Source organism: Heliangelus exortis, chromosome 7 (assembly GCF_036169615.1).
Source record: "Heliangelus exortis chromosome 7, bHelExo1.hap1, whole genome shotgun sequence".
Lineage (NCBI taxonomy): Eukaryota > Metazoa > Chordata > Aves > Apodiformes > Trochilidae > Heliangelus > Heliangelus exortis.
The window spans coordinates 31,894,957-31,900,956 of NC_092428.1; positions in this window are offsets into that span (position 1 = coordinate 31,894,957).

Below are 6,000 nucleotides of genomic sequence, written 5' to 3' on the forward strand. Positions count from 1 at the left end.
TTTCTGCACGTTTTTTTTTTCCTAGCTGTATTTGTTTCTTCACTATCTTTTTCTAGGTCTTTTGTCCCCAGAAGGATCCCAGGGACTCTGCTGGGCACATGGCACCTGGAGAAGTGCAAGGTGCTGACCCTGTGGGGAAATGTGAGGCCTTTGCACATGCAGCCCTGCAGCAGAAAAGAGGAGGGTGACTTCTCTGGGGTTGCTCTTTCCCTCCCTCTTGTTGCTCAGGGTACAGGATAAACTCCCACTTTCCTTGGAGTGAAAAATTCCACAAGAAGAAGGGCTTGGTGCATGGGCATGATGTCCCTTTGCAGCTCTGAGCTCCCTCGGAGAAGTCAGAAGAAAGAACATGTGTGACTCTTAAAATATTTCCAAGGGATGTGATTTTGAGAAAAAAAGGCTGCAAACTGAGACAAGAGAATGGGTAGAATTAGGATGAGTGGTTTGTCCCCTCTCTCTTTTTGCTATTGAATGATGTTTCAAAGTGGCTGAGGGGATTACAGCTCAGTACAAACTTCTGTTGTATTTCTGCATGGGTTTTTTCCTAGCTGTATTTGTTCTATTTCTGCACGGTTTTTTTTTTTTCCTGGCTGTATTTGTTTATTCACTATCTTTTTCTAGCCCTTTTGTCCTCAGAAGGATCCCAGGGACTCTGCTGGGCACATGGCACCTGGAGAAGTGCAAGGTGCTGACCCCGTGGGGAGATGTGAGGCTTTTGCACATGCAGCCCTGCAGCAGAAAAGAGGAGAGTGACTTCTCTGGGGTTGCTCTTTCCCTCCCTCTTGCTGCTCAGGGTACAGGATAAACTCCCACTTTCCTTGGAGTGAAAAATTCCACAAGAAGAAGGGCTTGGTGCATGGGCATGATGTCCCTTTGCAGCTCCAAGCTCCCTCGGGGAAGTCAGAGGAAAGAACATTTGTGACTCTGAAAATATTTTCCAAGGGATGTGATTTTGAGAAAAAAAGGCTGCAAACTGAGACAAGAGAATGGGTAGAATTAGGATGAGTGGTTTGTCCCCTCTCTCTTTTTGCTATTGAATGATGTTTCAAAGTGGCTGAGGGGATTACAGCTCAGTACAAAAGTTTGTTGTATTTCTGCATGGGTTTTTTCCTAGCTGTATTTGTTGTATTTCTGCACGTTTTTTTTTTCCTGGCTGTATTTGTTTCTTCACTATCTTTTTCTAGGTCTTTTGTCCCCAGAAGGATCCCAGGGACTCTGCTGGGCACATGGCACTTGGAGAAGTGCAAGGTGCTGGCCCCGTGGGGAGATGTGAGGCTTTTGCACATGCAGCCCTGCAGCAGAAAAGAGGAGAGTGACTTCTCTGGGGTTGCTCTTTCCCTCCCTCTTGCTGCTCAGGGTACAGGATAAACTCCCACTTTCCTTGGAGTGAAAAATTCCACAAGAAGAAGGGCTTGGTGCATGGGCATGATGTCCCTTTGCAGCTCCAAGCTCCCTCGGGGAAGTCAGAAGAAAGAACGTTTGTGACTCTGAAAATATTTTCCAAGGGATGTGTTTTGGAGAAAAAAAGGCTGCAAACTGAGACAAGAGAATGGGTAGAATTAGGATGAGTGGTTTGTCCCCTCTCTCTTTTTGCTATTGAATGATGTTTCAAAGTGGCTGAGGGGATTACAGCTCAGTACAAAAGTTTGTTGTATTTCTGCATGGGTTTTTTCCTAGCTGTATTTGTTCTATTTCTGCACGGTTTTTTTTCCTAGCTGTATTTGTTTCTTCACTATCTTCTTCTATGTCTTTTGTCCCCAGAAGGATCCCAGGGACTCTGCTGGGCACATGGCACCTGGAGAAGTGCAAGGTGCTGGCCCTGTGGGGAGATGTGAGGCTTTTGCACATGCAGCCCTGCAGCAGAAAAGAGGAGAGTGACTTCTCTGGGGTTGCTCTTTCCCTCCCTCTTGTTGCTCAGGGTACAGGATAAACTCCCACTTTCCTTGGAGTGAAAAATTCCACAAGAAGAAGGGCTTGGTGCATGGGCATGATGTCCCTTTGCAGCTCCAAGCTCCCTCGGGGAAGTCAGAGGAAAGAACATTTGTGACTCTGAAAATATTTTCCAAGGGATGTGATTTTGAGAAAAAAAGGCTGCAAACTGAGACAAGAGAATGGGTAGAATTAGGATGAGTGGTTTGTCCCCTCTCTGGGCACAGCTGTGAGGCCAGAGCAGGGCTAGTTTGGGGGCAGGGACTCTGCCATCAGGGGCAGGAGGTTGTTGGTAATGAGAGGGTAGGACCCAAAGTTCAGCTGCAAATATTTGGAGCTTGTTCCAAGGTCTCAGGGTGGTGCAACAACCCCCAGCAGCTGGGGAAGGGGCATTATGCCTTCTCTGACTTCATCTTTGTCTGGGCAGGGGAGACAGCAATCCAGCTGGAGTTGGATATTTTATGTTTTAAACTAGAATGGGGAAAAGATCCCCAAGTCTGAGATTTACTGAGTGTGAAGACAGAGAGGATGGAAAAAGGGTAACAAATCAGTCACTATTTCAAGTATCCTGTTCTCAATAGCTTCAAAAACTCTGCTTCCTTTGGATTTCTGTGTGTTTCTATTCCTCAACCTTTGCTTAAGTGTTTTGGTTCACTTGCAGGGGAAAAAAAAAGAAAAAAAAAAAAACAGAAAAAAAAGAAAAAAAAGAAAAAAAAAAAAGAAAAAAGAAAAGGAAAAAAAAAGAAAAAAGAGAAAAAAAAAGAGAGAAAAAAAGGAAAAAAAGAAAAGAAAAAGAGGAAAAAAAGAAAAAAAAGAAAAGAAAAAGAGAGGAAAAAAGGAAAAAAAGAAAAAAGAAAAGAAAAAGAGAGGAAAAAAGGAAAAAAAAGAAAAGAAAAAGAGGAAAAAAGAAAAAAAGAAAAAAGAAAAGAAAAAGAGAGGAAAAAAGAAAAAAAGAAAAAAGAAAAGAAAAAGAGGAAAAAAAGAAAAAAAAGAAAAGAAAAAGAGAGGAAAAAAGGAAAAAAAGAAAAAAGAAAAGAAAAAGAGAGGAAAAAAGGAAAAAAAAGAAAAGAAAAAGAGGAAAAAAGAAAAAAAGAAAAAAGAAAAGAAAAAGAGAGGAAAAAAGAAAAAAAGAAAAAAGAAAAGAAAAAGAGGAAAAAAAGAAAAAAAAGAAAAAAGAAAAGAAAAAGAGGAAAAAAGAAAAAAAAGAAAAAAGAAAAGAAAAAGAGAGGAAAAAAGAAAAAAAAGAAAAAAGAAAAGAAAAAGAGAGGAAAAAAAGAGAAAAAAAGAGAGGAAAAAAAGAAAAAAAAAGAAAAAAGAAAAGAAAAAGAGAGAAAAAAAGAAAAAGAAAAGAAAAAGAAAGGAAAAAAAAAAAGAAAAAAGAAAAGGAAAAAAAGAAAAAAAAAAAAAGGCAGCAATAGGAGGATTGGAGGAGCAGGGAGTTCTTCTGCATATCCAAAGTTCAGCTGGTGAGAAATACCCATCTGGTGAGCACACACACCTCTGCTCCTGGATAAGCTGGGGACGAGTTTCCTACTGGGAGCTGGGGAGAGAGGGAGTAGTTACCAGGGGAAAGAGAATAACCCCAGAGCTGGGCTTTTACACCACTAACTCCAGGTAATCTTTGCTCTCAGGCTGAGGCAATCCTGCTGCAGCCCAGAACTGCTCCGTGCAGCCATGGAATCCTTTGGAATGTGTCCCTTGGCTTGCCTGGTGTGCAACTTCCAGCACTCCTCTTGTGCTGGAGGAACTGGGAGGGAAGTGGCAGAGACTGGGAATGGCTGGGAGGAAAGCAGTGGGAGGAAGAGGGATTTGTGGTGTTGGAGAAGGAAGGGGAAAGGAGAGCTGGAAGATGTGCAATTGTATTTTTAGCTGTGAGTGAAGGCACAGAGTTTTGCTGTGGGATTATTCTGAGTTACAGGGGGAAGCTGCAATCCCCCTTAGAGAAGGAAAAACATTGCCACAGCTTCAGTAAAATCAACTCTGCAAAGCCAGGTCCCCAGAAGAACATAAAAAGCTGTCACATGCTTCCAAAGTCCTTACCAGGGAGTTAAAATTTGTCCCTAAACTGGTGGAGTAAAATGAAAATTTGGGGTGGAATATAGGTAATAAGCACTAGCATGCAACTGCTGCTGCCTGCAACAAAAATGGAGTTATCCTTCTGACATTAAAAAAAGGATGATCAAGTAAAAAATTATAAAGAACTGGGTTATCATGTCGTGCAGATTTTGATTTCTCTCCAAACTATAAGTCTGAAAGATATTACCAGATAAAATGCACATGTAAATAGCAGTTTTCCAACCCACCAAAGGTCATTTCCATGAGATTTTATTGTTTAAGGCTAGAACTGATGGCAAACACCTGCAAAGTAAACCTGGCAGGAGCAGGAAATGCCAGCAGTTGTTGAGATAAAGCCAAAGCCTTAGGAATAATGTTGCCAACACAGAAATGGCCTGGTAATTTGGAGAGGCAGCCAGGATTCACTTTTGAAACTAACAGCTCTGGTAATTATTTTCAAATCCCATTTTTATCACGTGCATTTCCCTTCAGATGCTGCCCAGGTACCTTCATTGCTTGGGATGCCTCTGTTCTGCAGATGGGAAAATCAGTTGTCACTTGAATGCTCTGAAATTTTTTTTTTTTTTTTTTTTTTTTTTTGAGTGGGTCGTGATTTTTTTCTTACCTGTGCAACAAAAAAGCCTTTGAAATGTCACAAATCTACCTTCATTAAAGCTCTTTACTATTTGGTGAAATTACATGACGTGCTCTTAATGTGCTGCAGTGCATTGAGTTGTGTCTAAAATATATTAGTGTCTAGTATATAAAATATAAATATATATATACTATATATATATAAACATATATACTAGTATATAAAATATAGTTGTGTCTAAAATATATTTCTAAAATATATTTATGTAAAACCATTTTCCCCAAATGGTTTTCTGGTAGGTTTGGGAAATATTCCTGAAGAATTTGGAGTTGTACTTGCTCCCAAGTTAGATATTCCTTTCACTTTTATATCTTTTTATGCAGTCAAGTCTATAACAATTATTTCTGGAAATTTCCTGTTGTTGTGGCAGCATTTAGGATTTACCCTGCTGCTTGATCTTCATTTCTGTGAGAGCCCTTCCATGGTTTTGCCCTGATGCTGAGAGCACCGGGTACATTTTCTGAATTATTTCTAAGCCCAGAGATGGCACAGCTCCTTAAGATAAGGAAAATTGCTTTTCCATGACCTATCCAAGTTCATCTGGATCTTTATTTGTGGGTGTGTGGAGAGAAAGAGAGTCGTCCCCATCTTGTCTGAAACTCAATATACATAATTTTTGATTTGTTCCCAAAATTCAGACAGGAGGGGCCTCACTTATTCCATTTAGTAAATCCCTAATCTGGGAGAGAGAAATCCCATTGCCCTTTCCCCAGGTGTTTTTCTGTGTTTCTAAGGAACTAATTTAATTGCAAGCAGGGGCAAATCCCTATCCCAGTCTCCAGAAGGAATTCCATTTTGCTGGACTCCAGTTCTAGCTTTTTTTTTTTTTTTTTGCTGGACAAAAGGATTTTCTCCAGCACCAGGCATCACCTCCCTGCTTGGACATCCCTGGTGCTTTTTGTTTTTTGGTGGCTGAGTGGGACGAGTTCAAGCTGCCCAGCACAACCCCTCTCCTGAGGCACTGTCCCCTCTGTCACCTCAGCTGGGAACAGGGAACGCCAGCACGGAAGCAAAAAGTGTAGAACACCTGAGAAAGGCTGAAATAAAATGTAGGAAATGAGGAAAAAAAACCAAAATAAACCCCCAGGTCAGGTATCAGATGATAACCAGATGGTTCCTGCCAGGAGCATCAGGAGGAAGGGGGGGTACTGACAGCTGCTCGCTGGCAAAAAAACCACCTAAAATGCAAAAAAACACCAAACAAGGGGGTTTTGTGGTTGGTTTGGTTTTTATTATTTTTTTTTTTTTTTAATGAGGGATTATTTCCCCTGAAGCCTTTGCTACACCACCTGTACCCCCCCTCCCCTCCCCAGCACTCCCGGGCACTGCTGACCCACGGGGTCCTGCACACACCTGGAGCT